This window comes from Nannospalax galili, unplaced genomic scaffold (assembly GCF_000622305.1).
Source record: "Nannospalax galili isolate Female #2095 unplaced genomic scaffold, S.galili_v1.0 scaffold1018, whole genome shotgun sequence".
Lineage (NCBI taxonomy): Eukaryota > Metazoa > Chordata > Mammalia > Rodentia > Spalacidae > Nannospalax > Nannospalax galili.
Window position 1 is genome coordinate 106,865 of NW_008342000.1, and position 17,658 is coordinate 124,522.

General features: G+C 40.9%; 1 protein-coding gene across 1 annotated transcript in view; it reads right to left on the reverse strand.

Moving 5' to 3' along the window:
- Nucleotides 1-17,658, reverse strand: part of Cdh11 (cadherin 11) — a gene marked incomplete in the record, with an annotated part of 165,090 nt that overhangs the window by 94,127 nt on the left and 53,305 nt on the right. The window contains 1 exon segment of the mRNA XM_029565720.1: nucleotides 1,616-1,737.

Consider the following 17,658-nt stretch of genomic DNA (forward strand, 5'->3'; position numbering starts at 1 on the left):
GGTCTTCCTCACAATGAATTCAATTCCCTGGAACAATGATCCAAAATAAGTCTTCCCTTCTGTAACTTGTTTCTGTCAGGTCACAGTGATAAGTAGATAACAAATAGACAATTATGACCTGATGTGAAAATCAGTGCACTCAGTGGCTGCTGAAGAGCTATCTCGAACCAACCATAGCTTGGCCCTGGGAAATCATACACAAAACCAAACAAAGGAAAACCATCTTTTTTTTTTTATATATATAATGAGGTCTAAGCTAGGAAATGAAGAAAATAAGATTACATGCTTTGAGGGAAGTGAGGTCATGGCCTAATGGACAGGTCCTAGAGGGGACATTAACCAAGGATGAGTGTGCAGACATGTAGCTGAGAAGTGAGTCTGGTCAGTAAAACAACAGCAGAAGTATCATTAAAGGGGCCTGGAAATGCATTAAGGAATTCATATCTCTATCATTGAAAGGGATGACCCAGAAGAGTAACATAAAATATGAACTTAGAGATATTGCCCAGGATGTGTGTGGACTATGAACACGTTAGAGCTGATAAAGGAAAAATAACCACAGAGGCCAAAATATTCTGCTAGGAGGCAATTCAGTAATATTAGAGAAAGGATTTGACTCGCATTAGATAGCACTAGATGAACCAAACATATTTCAGAAATGATTGGGACTAGAATCTATAGGAATTAGAATCCGAATTAGAATCAGAGACTAGATCTACAGAATTTGATTGAGGTAATGTGAGGAACTGAGAGACAGACAGGAGGGGTCCCTCGGTTTCTGTTCTAGGTAAGCAGTTTGGCCTCCACTAAAATGTGGGGCACTGGATACCACTGAATGTTTGGTGCTGGGGAGTGTGACTTGCATTTGTGGGACATACGTGTACATGTGGGACATAGACACTTGGAAAGATAGGTACAGAATCATCAAGAGTGAGAAGTCATGCCAGTAGAACTGATGGCAAAATTTCTAGCTTGATATTTAGATGTTCTGTGAAAATGGTATCAGTCATGGATCTGGAGAATTCTAAAACTTAAGAATTGTCAGAGACTCTGGGTCCAATCAAGTATTCACTAACCCCAGGGCACCCAGTCAGTGACTAGCAGAGCTGGGCCTAGAGCTGAAATCAGGCTCCCTGGTTTATGACAAGACTCTCCAGCCTGTGAGATCTAAAAGGTCTAGTTTCCTAGCAATTTGTTTTCCCTGTGGGATATAAGTTATCTTGCTCTTATTTTAAGAATCCCTTTCTAAAGAAAGAAAAGGAGAGAAAAATTATCATTAGAAGTCACCTCCATCAGTCTGCCCAGCCATGTCCTTATCAAAGAATAATCATTTTTAGTCTCTGCCTTTTCTTCCAAATCTGTTTTATTCAAAATGATTGCCATCCCCACAGTGGGCCCAATAGTACATACTAAGCAGAACCCAGTGAAAACAACATTGAATGGTCACTTTTTTCAAAGCCAAGAAGGTAGACATTTCCCTCCCTCTGAAATTTTGCTTTGGATTTATGGAAGGCCCAGATCAAGGCAGACCTGAGGAGTATACACTGTGGGTATAACTCCTGTGTGTGCAAGCATGGTAACCCGTGAATCACTCAGCAATGCTCCTCCATCTTACCTTCTTCACCCATTGGATACTTGCTGCCAGTTTCTATAACAAGCTCCACCCATCTGATTGTGTAGTCAAGCAATGACAAGGATGACTGTCTCCACAGAGCTACACAGCCAAAACCACCACTTCTGCAACAGAAAAAGAAAATGAAAGGCTCATTAGTGACTTAGGTGAGTGTGAATCTAAGTGATATGCCTTGCATAAGACAGACCTTTCTCTTAGAAGACAATAACCTTTGTATGCAAAGAAAAATATAAACAAGCTATTACGACTGCATGAAAAACTTATGCACTTAAAAATACCAGGACAGTGTGAACATGTCCATTATGCCTTTAGTACTTTGATAACAAAAGTGAACTTAGGGGAACAGCTAAGTACTTCTGCTGTGAACTTCACATCCAGTTACTCTAGAAAGAACAATAAACCTGTGGCAGTAGAGTTGAGAGTCAATTTCTAGTGAACATAAACTCTGCATTCAAAGTCTGACATTTCCTCTTGAGGAAGGAAGTAGAGCTCTAGAGCTGACAAGTCTTCTGTGAATTATCAGCTCAAGGACAAAGAGAACGGTGGTGGTGTGATCGGAGGCGCTGTCTGACGTAACAGTGCCACAAATCTTCACCAGGTTTGCCTTTCCCCTTCACTGCTACACAATCTGGATTTTCTGTGGGGAGAGCTGTGTTCTGCCTGGATTCTGGTCTGATTCAATTTCTCATCTTCTGAAGTGTCTAACATGTTTCCCAGTGCACGGCAGCTGTTCGGATATTTGTTGAATGAATGAAGAGATGTATATGGAGTGTCTAAACAGCTGTCATCTTTAAAAACCGAAGCACTGAACCAAAGGAGGTTCCGACTGACAAAGCATCCCTAAGATGCCCTTCATCTCTAGAAGGACCACCTCCTATGGGCCACTAAGCCTGCATGAGGGACTTGATCAGAACCTTTCATTGATTTTATTTATTGTACTTTTTAATTTCAAAATCTACTTTTCCTTATGACCATAGAATAACTTCTCAATATGACACCTTTGAACAAAATAAATAAAGCTAAGAAAAAGCCTTTTATTAAAGGACATGGGTGAATCTCAAATTTTCTAAAATGTGCTCCTAGTACAGTACTGTGCTTGGGAAGGCAGTTGCAATGACAAGACTGCAATTGTTTTTGTGGTTCCTAGGATACTAAGGACAAAGCAGCCCTGGACTTATCCCCAAACACCCATGGAGCCATCCATACAACACACAGCTGATGATGTAACCACACGACACATCGCAGCCAGTGAGCCAACATAGCATGCACTTAGATCCTCACACCCTGGAGTTAATCCACATGAATCTCAGTCATCCCTAAGGAACCAAAGAGGTACAGCACAAATGACTGAAGTAGGTCTAAAAAGCAGAGTCTCCAAGTAAAACCAACTGTGTTTAGCTTCCATATCTAATGGATTTGCCTTGATATATTTAAACTTCCTCCTTCCAGTTTCTTTCTTTCTTGAAATGGAAATGTCTGTTACTCTTGTACCTCCCACCATTATATCTTGGAAGCACATACTTTATCTGGTTCCACAAGCTTACAGTTACAGGGGGACCTGGCTTCAGGACGAACAGTATTTTTTTATTTTATTTTATTTTATTTTATTTTATTTTTTTCTTCTTGAGACATGGTCTCTCTGTAGCCCCAGCTGTCCTGGAACTCGCTATGTAGACCAGGCTGGTCTTGAACTCACAAAGATCCGCCTGCCTCTGCCTCCCGAGTGCTGGGATTATAGGTGTGCGCCACCATGCCCGGCCCAAACTGTATTTTTTATTTTCATCTTTATTGATATGGATATTTAGATAAGACTTTTAACTTTAAATTTAATGTTAAAACAAGTCACATTTGAGTAACTGTTCAAATGAAATGATTATGTTTTACATGTAAAAATAGTATGAATTGATGGGCAGGGGCAAACTGTAGATTGGATGTTTGCAACTCTTAAAATTGTTTTTGAAGCCTTATCCTCCAGTGTGATAGTATTTCGAAGCTGGAGACCTTGAAAGACAGGTAGAAGGTGGGTACCATGATGCAACTTCCATATGAAAAAGAAAGCAGAGCATCTTTTCTCTCTCTTTCCTACTGCCCCACCCCTCTCTGTCTTGTCTTTCACTCCCTCTCTGTCTCTTTGTCTGCATCTTTGCTATATGAGGAAACACTGAAGGGGGGGGGATGACATCATGTGTCAGGCAGGAGAACACACTAAAACCAAACCTGCTAGCTTCCTCATCTTGAACTTCTCAGTCACCAGAACTATGAGGAAAACATGCATTACTTAAACTATTCATCCTGGGGCATTTTGCCATTGTAGCCTAAGTTACTAGAGAAATCCTGAAGCCTGTCCTGCTCTTGAAGGCTTGTTTTTGGAGAAGTAAGCTATCACATCTCACACATACACACACACAGAGAGAGAGAGAGAGAGAGAGAGGCAGAGACAGAGAAAGAGACAGGGAGACAAAGACAGAGAGACAGAGACAGAGAGAGACAGATAGAGACAGAGACAGAGAGGAACAGAGACAGAGAAGGACAGAGCGAGAGACAGATACACAGACAGAGACAGAGAGTCAGTGAGGGACAGAGACAGAAAGACACAAATGCAGACAGACATACGGATACAGGCCCAGACAGAGATTCACTATCTCTAGTTTTCCCAGGTACATAGCTGAGTGAACAAGCCAACTTGAACAACTTTCCAACTTTATAAAGCTTTATATGATTTTAATTATTCAACTGTATGATATGTGAGGCCCCAAGTATGTAACATTTAAATGTATTCACACAAGTCACAGCACTATAATGCATAACTATGAATTGTTATAATGAAATACATTTCCAAATTGGATTCAATTAGTAATATATGACTAGACTATTATAAACATGTATGAAAGACACTTTGCAAAAACCTCTGCATTGTGTTCTCTTCAGCGACCACCCAGCTCTTTGGGGTAAGACTCACACAGAGGACATGCAGCCCAGCACACTGAAGGTGGGGACAGAATCTCCCAGACAGACTTTAAAGCTCTTGCTCTTTCTGTTTTCATTTTCCAGGCTAATCATATTACAACGAACCTCCGTGGCTGGTATATCTGATAAATCTTACTCCTTGAATCTGTATTTTTAAAAACTACATCAGACCTTTTTTTAATTTTACTTATTCACCACCCTGCAAACAGTTTCCCATGAAACACCTTTCACAGAGAGATCACAGAGAAACCTTGGAAGAAAAGGTTTTTTTCCAAGAAAAAATAATAAATGGAAAATTATTTATGGATTCAGAATTTTGTTCACTGTGAAAGGGGGGCTGGAGAGATGGCTATGCAATTAAGAGCACTGGCTGGTCTTCAGAGGACCTGGGTTCGATTCCCAGCACCCACATGGCCGCTAACAACCATTTGCAACTCCAGTTTTAGGGGAATCCAACATCCTCTTCTGATCTCCATGGGCCCTGCATGACACAGGTACACTTACCTACATGCAGGCACAACACTCACACACATAAGATAAAAATAGTAAGTAGAATTTGTTTTAAAAGTTCTTAAAGGAAGAGCTGTGGATTAGGGGGAACCATGAGCAATACCATGTATCTTGGGGTGGGGGGGGTAAATATAAGTACTCGAGTTGTGCTTCATGTTTTTGGTGATGATGCTGGGTCTGAAAGCGCCGTGCAGGCCCACTTTTGACCTTTTTCTGAACACGTCTTTGTGGTTAGAATATGCGCTTTCCCTCATCTTGCCCACAAGCAAGTGAAAATTCAGGTTTATGAAACAAGTATTGGGCTTTTCTCTTGGTCTAGAAGCAGCAGTTAGAAACTCCTTGCTGATATTGCTCCATTGTTTTCTTGCTCTGAAACAGCAGAAAGGGCTCGGCTATCTGCGTACTGCATACTCCGGACGCATACAGATGGGAACTTAATGGCTTTTGGGGTGTTCTGTGTTCCCAACATTGTCAAAGTGATGACTAAGCTCAGTTAATAATCACCACTGGGTGTTTTTCTTTCCTGTTATTGCCAAAGTCCCAAAACGATATGGTGAAGCGTATTTTAGAGGAGAAGTCTGTCAATTATGGATTTTTAAAAGCGAGAAGCCGTGGGAGAAAATAGTTCTTGAAACCTAGGCTTTGCCTCCTCAAAACCAGATTGACTTTGGAGCAGCAAACTCTTTCTGAGTCCCTTTTCTCTATAGAAAGTGTGGATAATAACACTTTTCAAGGGTTATGAAAATAATGAAAACAAATTCAAAATCTCAGTAACCATGAGCTGTGATTATAAAAACATACATATTGTGCTTCTATGATTATTTTATTTTTTATTCTATGTTTGCCTTTCAAAAAGCCCAATGATAGACGTGCAGGCCTTTATACAATGCATTTGCATGTGTTAATATCCAATCAGAGAGAGTGTGGTTAATATTTATCTACAAGCATCTTCTTTGCCATTTTTCTTCATATGAGGAAACTGCCTTAAGGAAGTTTAGAGATGCCTTAAAGTTTACTGGCTTGGCTTAGACTTCTGCTCTCACTGTGTGGTTAAGGGCTTTCTTTTGGCAGCCCATGGCTCATGTTCCCTGTAAAGTCTCACAGGCTGGCTTCTCACTGATGGAACAGGGCATGATCCCCAAAGTCTAACTGTAATTACAAGAAAACATCCATAAGAGCTCCTGGACTCCAAATGGATTTGACACAGCAGCCTTTTAAATGAAACTCTTAACGCGATTATCTTTACATGCCTTTAGTAGTTTTCCTAAGTAAGCCTTTAGAGGCACCTAATACAAAGTGACAACCTTTGCCATTTTCCAAAGGGCCGATGGACAGGCGTAGAAGAGAGTCCATTGTCACCATGGTAATTACTGCACTATACCTGATGGCCAATGGACAGTCAGGAGGCTCGGGCAGCAGCTGAATCCGGCATTGTCCTGGCCCGATAAAAAGATTAGAAGTCCTGAAAAGCCAGGGAGCAGGATCTCACAGCTCTTTCGCTGGGCCCTGAAAGGCCCATTGTGCTGCCACCATAAATTCTGGGTTCCCGGGGCACTTGACAACTGAAGCCAGGGAAAATAGAATTCTTGTGCCCAACAAAACACTCCTTGTCCAATGGCAGTCTTATCAGCCACATTTACAAATGTCTTTCGTTGTACCCACATAATTCCCTATTAGAAGGGCTATTGGGAGCAGAACTAAATAAATATTCACAGCCTTTGTAGTATCTTTGGGAAATGAATAAACAAACAGTCATCTAGCATATGAGGCAGCCTCCCAATACTCTACATTTTATCCCCATTTCTCGCCCAAATTATTGAATTCTGCTTTCTCTCTTTAACATGGTAATAATCACACACCACAGGACCCAGGTTTATTCACCACACACTGTGGGGCCTCAGACAAGGTGTGTTTTGTGGCGTGCATTTGTTTTTAATTAATGTTCCCAACAAAGCTTGGAGGGGGCCTCGATTATCCCCCCTCCAACTTCCCAAAGGAGAGAGGATGTGGACTTCAGATGTTCAACAACTTGCCAGAGATAACCAGCCTCATTAGCACAATGGGAATTCCAATCTAGGTTTCCCTGGCTCCAAAGGCCCTGCCCTTCTACTGAGTCCTGATAACTTCTCAACTGAAAAGAGATTCACAGTAAGGAAGTGTGCTCGATGTAAGCACAGCCTCTGCATAGCTGCGCACACAGCACTTATTTGTGGTGCTACACAATCTGAAAACACCTACAGTAGAAGGAAAGCAAACACTTTGGGCCAAGAGAATATATTGCATTATTGGCTAAAATGCTAGCAATTTTTTGACAGATATAGATAGCCAATAAACAACATGATCGAACTTCAGGAACGTGTTTGGGGGGCCCATACAGTTTATTATAATGCTTTTACAAATATTACTGGGTTAACAAGGCAACCAGCATGCACATGATATATCCTCCACTACATTTACCCCTTTCTTGTAGTTTGTTTTATTTTAGTTGCCTAGTTGTCTCTCTGTCATGAATGAAATCACTTGAAAATATGCACATGGCAAAACAGATACTTCCTACATTGATTTTTTAAAAAAGTTTTATTTTTTTCATCTGTATGAGCATTTTGCCCATATGTATGTATGTATGTGGACCACGTGCATGCAATGACCACATAGGCTGGAAGAGGGCGTTAGATGTCCTAGAACTGGAATTACGAACAGTTGTTAGCCTCCATGTGGGTGTTGCTTACTGAACCTGGGTTCTCTGTGAGAGCAGCCAGTGCTCTTAATTGCTGGGTCATTTCTCCAGCCCCAGACACTTCCTTCTTGACAGAAGCCATGGACTAGGAAGGCAGTAATTACACATATAAAAGTCTGAAAATGCTAAAATACTCAGTGGTTTCCTTTCAGGTTATGAGATGTCCATATTCATTAAAGTAGTCTATTCGTTTCTCCTGAGTCTGTCCCAGTCCTCCCCATCCACAGTGCCTCTCGCTCCAGGAAGCCATGCTGCTCACTCGGTGCCTGGCCTGCCTCTGTACCTCTGTGCACAGTTCCCTCACCTGAATTCTTCCATTCTTGGTCCGTGGAACTTGACCATACTCAGCAGGTTTCAGGATCCCCTTAGGATCCCATATTGGAGTCCCCTGCTGCTTCTGATTTCTCCCATGGGCAAGAACTCTTCATTACTATGGCTATCTACCCTTTCAAGTTTGCATTCAAAGAAGCTGCAAACCATGTAAAGACTGAAATGAATCTTCTACACATTTTTTTTAATAAAAAAAATGTGTTTATTGGGATGGTTTCTCGCTCATCTTGATTCAGGCACTTTGAGTGCTGCTTCCTTCTGAAGGAACATCCTTCTGTAAGCCATGCTTTTCTGCCTGTAGGCTGACAGAGGACAGTGGAGCAGCCAACACACAAGACTACCATTTGTGCGGCTAAAGACCGTGGTGATTTTATATCATCCCGGACATTCTACATCCATGAAGTCTTCTATACATTTTTATCGGCTTGGGTCAGTGGGCTGCTAACCTTCTCCAGGGCTCACTTACTGATCTAGTCAGTGAATGGCAGCAGCTGCAAAAGAGGAGAGAGAGAGAGAGAGAGAGAGAGAGAGAGAGAGAGAGAGAATATCTAATGCTCACTTATGTGCTTGGTGTCTAATGACAGAGATTGAATTTTAAGGACTATAATGACATATTCGCTTAGTGAAAATTACTTAACCTTGATAATGAAATATGGTACCATTTGGTTTGTTTCCTAAAATAATTAAAGTCGGCAGAGTAGGTTACCCTTTGGCAAATAAAATGGCTATTAGCAAGAACAGACTGGCAAAGCAACAGGTATTTTCTGACTGGTGTTCAATGCATGTGCTTATGTCAATATTGAGTTTGGAAAAGAATGGTTGGTATTTCCCAAATGTATGCTTGCCGACTGAGGCACCTGATCGATGTGGCAATTTAATACATGATCACAGTCACACACACATGGTATGAACTCTCTCAGCAATTCTATATCTGAGTTTATTTGGACTCAGCTTCCTCCAAACAGACAGTGACGAGTAATAGCATTTATTGCATGCTTTCAATGTACTCGGTGCTGGGGTAAGTATTCTCCTTTAATATTTACTTTAATCTTGTAAGAATCTTTTAGTCAGGTACTATGCTCTCTCTGTTTAATTAACTAAGAAACTGAGGTATTAAGAGGATATATAAAGTTCCCATAAGTCACAAAGTCAACAGCCAGGAAAGCCAAGATTCCAATCCAGGATGTTTCAATCTCCAGCAATTTACCAAACAGCTCTATTGACCTGTATTCTTCAGATTTAAATTAGGGCAAAAATTTAGGGAAGTAGTCCACTGACATAATAAATAAATAAATAAATAAATAAGGAAGACATCATTTGGCCAGGCCACTGTGATACCCAGAGAAAACAACCTGACACAGGAGAACCCACAAGTTCAATGAAGAACAGATTTTTAACCACTCCTGAGAACTGAACCTTGCTCTCCAACATGTGATAAGATATGGGCAACTTCCACTCAATCAAGATATCAAATTATTTCAAACTTCTAGAGGATGCACATTTCAGTATTCACAGACATAGAAACATTGTGAACACACAGTCACACTGTAGCATTTTTATTGTATCACCAAATAGTCACAGTCTGTTATTACCGTCTCATAAGAAGAAAGGCAAACTGTATCATCCACTGCAACGTGATTGACTTAAGACAGTTACGGAGGGAGTTCCCTCGGGGCCGTGAAGCTCACAAAGATAAGCAAAGATTCTCGGAATTAAGCAAGACTATCCTTCTACCAAGATGAATTAAAAACTGGGCCAGTGAGATGGCTCAGCGGGTCAAGACACCTGCTGTGAGGCCTGATGAGCTGAGTTTGATCTCCAGAACCCACAAGGTAGAAGGAGAGAACAGACTCCACACCTGCACACAAATTAAAAATAAATAAAATGCAAAGAACAGAAAGCGGCCTTGAGACACTGTGAAGGTGTGAGGTAGGAGCTCTTCCATTGCTTATGAACTTCACAAGGGCAAAGAAGACTTCATGTTTTCTTGCCCATTGTCTACAAGGCACAAACTAAATGCTCTGGAGCAGCATCTGAACAGACGCACTAGTAGAAAAAGAAGTTAGTTCCAGACACTGTGGTCTCATTGAGGCTTGTATGTTTTTGAAGGGCTGCAATGAGTGATTTTTTTTCCAGGCACAAATATGAATCTGGCCACAGAGGGGCTGACGTGAGCCAGGGAAACAGTCCAGTGGGAGCTCTGGATCCGCCTCACACCTCATTAAGTACTCTGGATTCATTCAGGGTCCGCTGGAGAAGTCGCAGTTTTATGTTTCAGTTTCGGTTTGCTGCACTTTATTGGCAGAAAAACATTCTCCACTGGTATGCACAAATTCTGATGTTCTTAAAGGCGCTTCGAAGAGTCATTTGACAATATCAAGAATCTAAGACATTCACAGGAAGATTTGTCTAGTCTGCCTTCCCCTGCCCCAGGATTGACCTCCAAAATACATGTGTGCATGCAAGACATCCTCAAAGATCTATTTGGCATTTTCCTTTTAAACACTAGATTGGTTAAAAGTGGTGCCTCCTTTTAGCTACTGGTTTTGTTAAGAACTGAGAATGAAAAAAGAAACACAAAGTGGAGAGTAAGATCATCTCATCCAGCAGGGCTGTTCTGTAGGAATGACAGAGATGCACCACGACTCTCACAGGAAGAGTCGTGCTCAGAAAAGGGCTGGAAGCTCTGCTTGTCCAGCTACAATGCTCAGTAACTCCTTATCCTCCAGCTTCAACTAAGAGAATTAGGTTGGATGTTGAGACAGGTTTTCCTGATACTTTTTTGTTTTCAGTATTTGAAACGGTCTGAGATAGATGATTGATAGTCAGATGATACATCAATCGATCGATCGATCGATCGATAGATGATAGATGATAGATAGATACATGATAGATAGATACATGATAGGTAGACAGACAGAAAGACAGACAGATAGATAGATAGGTGACAGTAGATGATAGATGATAAATTATAGATGATAGATGATAGATAGATGATAGAGGGATGATAAATGATAGATTGGATAGAGATAGATGATAGATAGATAGATAATAGATAGATAGACAGATAGATGAATGATTAGATAGATAAATGATAGATGAGAAATGATAGGATAGATAGATGATAGATAGATAGATAGATAGATAGATAGATAGATAGATGATAGATAGATAGATATAAATACATAGGAGATAGATAGATGACAGATAGATGATAAATGAAAGATAGATGATAAATAGATGATAGTTGATAGATAGATTGATAGATAGATAGATAGATAGATAGATAGATAGATAGATACATACATAGATAGATACATAGATAGATGAGTATATGTGTTTTGGTGCATACACAGCAGAAATACTATTCGCAGGTAATTGCTAACATTTGGAAATATTTAAATAATGTCCTTTATCTAGTAAATTATAATGTTAATTTGACACTAGATACCAGGGTAAATATGATGGACAGTTAAGTTTCTTCCCTACTCAATTCTCAATCTGTTCTCCTGACTTAAAGCATCCCACCTCTCACCATCAGAATTCTTTTATAGATCGATAGATCAATAAATAGATCGATAGATGATAGATAGATAGATAGATAGATAGATAGATAGAGAGAATTATTTTTATTTTATGTGTTTTACCTGCATGTAAGTATGTGCAGCCGTATCATGCAATGCCCACAGAGGACAGAAGAGGCTGTCAGATCCCCTGGAACTGGAGTTACAGACAGTTGTTAGCTGCCATGTAGGTGCTGGAATTCAAACCTGGGTCTTCTGCAAGAACAGTCAGTGTTCTTAACCACTGAGCCATCTCTTCAGCCCCTCACCATCAGAATTCTAACCATATTAAAACAATTACTGAGCTAAAAAGATGGCTTCTCTAGTGCGCAGCATAAGTCTGGGACTTCACAGACCAAATCCAATATCATGATGAAGACCATCTGTAAGGGATGTTGTATATGTGAAGGACATCACAGGTAAGGTGGTTGAGCTGTCAGAGTCCTGGAAAAGATGGAAGCCTCAGAAAAAGCTTACAGGGCTCCATCAGTGAAACAAAGAGGGCTCATTCCAGCAAGCAGAAAACACACAAAGGGGCCAAGCCATGGAGATAGACAATCTTGACAGAAGATGTAGCCCTGCTGGACTGAAGAACTCAGATCCCTTCAGAGATTCACATTTGGGACTCTAAGTTTCATTAGTCCTATCATTTAGGTCTTAGTCTCCTTACAAGTAAAATGGGTATCATAAACCTTACATAGCTATGGTGAGGCAAAAGAGACAACATATGAAAATCATACTCTTGTTTGTAGAGCAAGGTTACTGGTTTTAAACTGTTCATTGATGTCATCAAGAAATTATTGTTCTGCTACAAAATCTCAATAAAAGAAATCAGTGCAGTATCTTATAAAATAGGGTCCCAACAAATTGCTACAGTTATTGTTGGCATTAAATGACAGCTAAGATTTACAGGGTAACCTTTACTATTCTTTCAAACCTGATCTCAGGCAAAAGGAAGTCTCTATTTGCAGTGATTCTTGAAGACTTCTCTTTTCAACAAAGACAGAAGACAGCCTGGGGCATAGAATGGATTCAGTTATGCTGCTTCCCTTTAATGATACCTAGTTTTTAGGCTGCCTCATATTTGTGACGAGGTACTTGTTTGCCCTAAATGATAGTAATATAATTTTTTACAAAAATATTTAAGAAAAAGAGAATGAGTCAAATGTCAGTACTGAGTAAATAACAATGCAGGCAGTATGCAAGAGTATAAAGAAAGACACACTTGAATGGCTGTAGAGTGGGGACTACTGATCTGTCACTCAGTATTTATTTTAAAGGGATAGAAACTGAGGTGTAGAAGGTGAGTGTGTAAAAAGCAGAACCTGTAGCTATCTAGGCAGCTGGGCCCTCTGCCTCCTGGATTCCAGCAGCTCTGAGCCTTGGCCTCATTAGCATCACATGTCAGGTGAAGCATGTGAAGGGACCACAGGGAATGATGGCAGTTCTCTTCCAAGGACAGAAAAAATTGCGGAGAGACACAAATACCAATCCTGACCCCGTGACAGAAGAGAGAAGAGAGTCTAACAACTCCAGGAAACTAGGTCTTCATGAAAAAGAAACTAGGTTGGACATTCACAAGTCCTAGAATTTACCTTGCACTTTCCTTAAATTTCATGTTGCATTATTTTACACATCCTTTGTTTTATTCCTAACGGAATTTAAGAGCACCTATAGGTATAACACACATTATAAAAACATGTGGTACTCTTCTACATAATAAGAAGATAGAAAAAAGAGATAAAATCCTCAAATAGTTTGAATGGAGATTTTTAATGCAAATGCAAAGCTTGAGCTTAGAAGTCATGCAGTTCCAAGTACTACGTCTCACAAAGGGACGTGGACATAAAAACAGGCAGAGTCAGATCACAGTCATCCCAGTTGCTGCTAGTATGTTACTTATCTCATTTCTTCTCAAGTAGACAATCTTGAAATCAAGCCTCATCCTTGAGTTACTCTAAAGGAGGCAGAATTATGGGCATCAGACAACAGCAGTACCATCACAGGAGGGCATGGAGTGTGTCTCAGGTGAGGCAGCATGAGAAAGACACTCAACGGTATCGAAGGACCAAGGCCATCCTCACATAACTACTACAAGCTCACAATGAACCACAGACCTGCTCATACCACTTCTAATTTCAAAGTGCTGAGGTCTCCTCCAGGTGACCTGTCCTATTTTTAGCAGCAACCATGCATTGTTTTGTGCCATACTGGGTTTAAATGAATCAATGAATTACCACAGTGACAGTCACTATTTGAAAGCAGGTACATCTGGGGCTGGAGAGATGGCTCAGTAGTTAAGAACACTGGTTGTTCTTGCAGAAGACCCGGATTCGAATCCCAACATTCACATGGCAGTTAACAATTGTTCATAAGTCTAGTCCCAGGGGATCCAACAGCCTCTTCTGACCTCCGCAGGCATTGCATGTCACGGGTGCACTTACCTACAAGCAGGCAATACACACACACATACATATAAAATAAAAATAATAAACTAAATTTATAAAAAAAGAGAGTAGATACATAAAAGACATACAGGGTGACTTAGTCTAGTCATCTAGCATGTAGGAGCTCACACTCAGGGATTTTGCCTTTAGGGCTCCTGTGCTGACAAACAACCCACACTGTTCTGAGGGAGACTCTTCCTGAGCAAGCCTCAGATGGCCTTTCACTTGGCCTGGAGCATAGGCTGCCAGGAACCCACTGGTCTTCCTCAATTTCCTACTTTGTTTAACCACTGGGAATGCCTTCTCCTCGTCTTGCTTCATAGAACCCTTGTTCTTTAAGACCCCAACTCAACATTACCTCCTGCTATTCCACCTTCAGAACTTTTGTGCACATGCACACACACACACACCTCACAGAGGGCTCTGTGTAGGTCAACCATCCTTTCTATAAAGGTTTATTGAACATCTGCTATATGCCAGACTGTCACTAAAACATCAAACAGGGTTAGTTTTCCTCCAGACAGAGCCTTCCTCTATCTAGCAAGCAAACACAAAAGCTAGATCGTGATAAGGGACACAGAGAATATTCTGAAAGCTTATTGTAACAGAGTGGATCATGCCTTTTTTTCTACGACACCTCTAAACTAGTACAAACATACCCAGCAAACAGTTCCTGCTCAATGACTGTGGTGGAGTGACAGCCTTTACCTCATACCTACAGAAACCTTTCTCAATCATTTGGGTCTTAAGTCTTTGAACATCTTGTGCTCAGGAATCATGTTCTTTTTTTAATATTTTATTTATTATTTTTATTTTATGTGTATGTGTATATTGCCTGCAAGTAGGTAAGTGCACCCATGTCATGCAATGCCCACAGAGGACAGATAAAGTTGTCGGATCCCCTGGAACTGGAGTTATGGACTGTTGGTTTGGTGCCTTGTGGGTTCTGGGATTTGAACCCAGGTCTTCTGAAAGAACAGCCAGTTCTTAATCATCAGTTAAGCATCCCATTCATGCAAGTTTGTTGTCTGCATCATTTACAGCTCCTGTAACATCTATAAAATCCTCTGCATTTTCTATAAACCACAAACACAAAAGTCCCAGACTTCAGGCGTGGGAGACTGTACAAATCCCAGAATGTAGGAGCCAAGAGGCAACTCAGTGATAATCTAATCCAGTGATTTAACTAACTGAAACTGGAAGAGCCTGGTTAATTCTGCTGTGTCCCAAAAACTACTGCATGGGTGCTGGCAGGGTGGAGACAGTTGTGGGGGATGGGTATCTTGGGAAATGATCCCTTTCTCCTATTTAATCCATACAAACTCTCTCCTTTATCTGGTCTATAGATGTTAACATTTGGGGGTAAGATCTTTTCCTCTCTTATTGTAAACTTGTTTATTTTTCACTTTCCACTAGATGCTCAGCGTTCTTTAACTCTGCATCCTTTGTCATGGTTTGGCTCACACTGACTATTATGTGAATCTGTGGTGCATTGTAGTTATGCTCCATGTCGCTTTTCCTTTGTGTGTTGTTTCTTTTCTAACGTCTTTGGTTGGACAGTTATTCACAATTGTTCTGCATGTAGACTCTTTTTCTCATTTATTTGTGTGTGTGTGTGTGTGTGTGTGCGTGTGTGTGTGTGCGCATGCACGTGCAGACACAGACACGCACAACGGATCTGAGGATAACTTTCAGCAGTCAGGTCTTTCCTTCCATCATGTAGGTCACAGGAATCAAACTCAAATCATCTGGCTTAACAGGGAGCATTTTCACCCACTGAGCCATCATGCTGGGCCTGCATGTTAGTCTCTCCTAGGAAGCATATGAAAAGTTTGCACATCCAGGTGGTATCCTAGATGCTGATTCTTAGACAGATGGCTCACAAAAGATCTTTGATATAGAAATCTCTGTGAAATTCATAGAATCAGAAGAGAAAAATAGAAACGATAAATTTAGGAGTTAAAAGATTCCTCTGAATTTTCACAGAACCTCATTCTGAATGAATGCATGTGCTCAGACATTGCCAGATGCATGCAACAGGCAGGTGACTGGTTAACACTGAAGGGACAAGTACATGAAGTGATGTACAAAAGGAAATAGAAGACAAGGAGATGGGAGAGGGGGTGGTATTATACATGAAGGGCTTTCAAGTGAGGTACCACCCTCCCACCCCACTATTCCCTCACTGAAATTGTGCCTTCTCCACAGCTTTGACTGTTCCCTCGTTCCTTCTTCATTCAAGCATTTCTATGTGCCAGTCACTTTGCAAAGACAAGCACAGTATAGGTGCCACAATAAGATGAGATGGAGGAAGAAAGGGAGGTAGGGAGGAAGGGAAGGAGCGTGGGGATAAAGAGGAAATAAGATGGGCTGGAAAGGAAGAGCAAGGGAGGAAGGCAGGGAGGCCGGGAGGTAAATAGTAGGAGAATGGGAAGATTCTGAAAGTCCTTTCCTCTTCCTTCCTCCAACACAGCAGGAGGCAATGTCCTATTCAAAGTTCACATGTAGAGCTGCAAGTGGGAGAGGATGTAGAGCTCCTGAAAGAAGAAAACTAAAGAAAAGGAAAGGCAAGATGATGACTTCATTGGATCGATAATACTGTCTATTTTTAGTGGCCCAAGAAGACTCTGCAGTGACCTTGCCAAATTATGATGCAAACAGAGTTAATGAAAGCTCCCTCCACCTTCTCCCAGAGCCAGCACTAGGTCTTTACTAGGTCTTTCCCTCCACTCATAGCCTAAAACCCTGCCACCTCATTAAAGGACTGATTCTTCTAGGTTTGACCTGGAAGTGAGCAAATGCTATATATGAGCAGGTCCTCAGTCTTTCTGTTTATCAGAAAGAAACTCTGAAGACCTGGTTAGCTTCTCTTTTTTCTTTTTTAATTTTTTTTTTTTTTTTTTTTTGTCTTTTTTGAGACAGGGTCTCCCTGTAGCCCCAGCTGGCTGGAACTAACTATGTAGGCCGGGCTGGCCGCTTGCCTCTGCCTCCCAAGTGCTGGGATTAAAGGCATGTGCCACCACGCCCAGCTTATTTTTTAATTTTTAAAAGCACTATTTTTATTTTATGTGTATGAGTGTACATCTATGTAAATGTATCCGTGTCATGCAATGTCCATGAAGGTCAGAAAAGGGTGCTGGATTCCCTGAAACTGGAGTTACAGGTGGTTGTTAGTCGCCCTGTAGGTGCTGGGAACTGAACCCAGCCAGTGCTCTTAACAACTGATCCACCTCTCTAACCTCTAGATTAGTTTTTCAAGAGTCTAATTTTTCATAATGTGTTATTTGGGCTTCTAACTAAAATGCTACCCATTTTCAGAAATGCTCCTAGAAACTAGAAAACATACCTGCACATGAAACTGCCTTGATTATTTAAATTTAAAAATATGGGAAAAGAACAAAAAGTTCCTGATATTGACTACTTATTGGTGTGTGTGTGTGTGTGTGTGTGTGTGTGTGTGTGTGTGTGTGT